General features: G+C 39.8%; 1 non-coding gene across 1 annotated transcript; it reads left to right on the forward strand.

Annotated features, from left to right (window-relative positions):
* Positions 1-1,306: 1,306 nt before the first annotated feature.
* On the forward strand, positions 1,307-1,425 carry LOC111743428. Its single transcript, XR_002781698.1, has one exon. It is a non-coding gene; the product is annotated as a 5S ribosomal RNA (ribosomal RNA).
* Positions 1,426-1,713: the final 288 nt, after the last annotated feature.

The raw sequence follows: 1,713 nt of genomic DNA on the forward strand, positions 1-1,713 counted from the left end.
CTGGTATATATGATTAAGTATATTCCTTTATGGAGCTTAATGAGCTTCGTTGGGGAAAAAAAAAATCTTTTAAAAAAGTGACAAAGTATGACGCTCCCTCAGTTTGCTTTCTTATGTCACGTTTCCTACTGCTGATCTGGAAGGAAGCCATCTATCTCAAAAGACCTTGAACCAATTTTCCCCAGTGGCAAGGAGAGAAAGCCACAACACGCAAGATATTTGCACGTGCAAGCAAGGAATGAGCAGGTGCATGCATTTTAAAGCAATTTTGGAAGGTTGGACCAAGCTTATAAAAGAGTCTCCCTTCTCCAGCAATTTCCAAAGATCCAACCAAGTTATACTCTAAGAACCACGATGAGGAGATTCAGCCAAGAATTTGTTGACTTCGTCCTCAGATACTCTGCCTACAAGATGCTGGAATTACATAAGTGCTCGTGTAATAACAACAGCTTTATTTTTGTGTGTTGCTATGGAAGTTCAAAAACAAAACAAAGAAAACCACTGATCAGTAACTGTGACAAAACTTCTTAGCCACAGCATTGAGAATAGGGCATAATTATTCCATAAACACACTTTGATTTGTTTACTTCAACGTCAAATTAACTTCAAATATGTAACAGCCGACACTGATTTGAGATGGTACACAATACTGCTGCAGAGTGCGCTCTGTGTACCTTGTGTAAATCTCTTTTTTAAATAGATTCATTTGGAAAAGTCTCTCCATAGTATACCCTGCATACAAAGAAAGGAACTACACATGCATTTTATCTAAAAGAAAATTGCTTCCAAAACGGGGTGTGTGTTTGAGATCCCATGATTTGGTTTTACTCTCACTTACCCCTTTGCGCAACAGAAACAGAAACATTTTTAGGAAAATTAGCAGCTCATGACTACAGAGATACTTAGAGATATAACGTGAGCCTAGAAAAACTAAGAACTACAAAGAAAAGAAACTTTTTAAATTGTTGGAGAAAATCACTATGTGCTGAATGAAACAGGAGAAAGACGAGAAAGGGAGAAACGGCCAAACCCAGAGTGAAGCCTGCGCCAGTCATTCAGTCGACAAGTATTTACTGTGTGCTTATCTCATTCCTGTTCCTTTATTTACCTCTTATACAGAACTTACTTCTTTAAGCAATCTACAAATATTAACCCATATATTCCTCCTAATAACTCTTTGTGGTAGGTACTATTAACATCCTCATTTTACAGAAGAGGACCCTGAGGCACAAAGAGATTAGTAATTTGCCCAAGAGTACACAGCTAGTCAGTAGCAGAGCTTGGGATTCAAATCCAGGTACTCTTGTCCTACGGCCATACCACCCTGAACAAGCCCGATCCCATCTGATCTTGGAAGCTAAGCAGGGTAGGGCCTGGTTAGTATTTGGATGGGAGACCACCTAGGAAGACCAGGTGTTGTAGCAAAAAAAAAAAAAAAAAAAAATCCAGGCTCTCCCTCTCCAGTTCACACTGTGCTAAGCTGTTTCTTTGAACCATATTCCCAATCCTGGACCCTGGAGCAACAAAACACATTCTTTGCCCTCAAGAAGCTTCTAGCTAGACAACAATTACAATATGAGGTAGTAGGTCTGTGAACATGGTAAGAGCAGGGTGGTATCCTGGGATTCACAACCAGTCTTAGAGTAGGCAGGAGTGCGTGGGAAGATTAGCAAATACTTTTTAGGTCTAAAACAGGGTTTCTCAACCTCAGCA

This window comes from Pteropus vampyrus, unplaced genomic scaffold (genome assembly GCF_000151845.1).
Source record: "Pteropus vampyrus isolate Shadow unplaced genomic scaffold, Pvam_2.0 Scaffold113, whole genome shotgun sequence".
NCBI classification, from domain to species: Eukaryota; Metazoa; Chordata; class Mammalia; order Chiroptera; family Pteropodidae; genus Pteropus; species Pteropus vampyrus.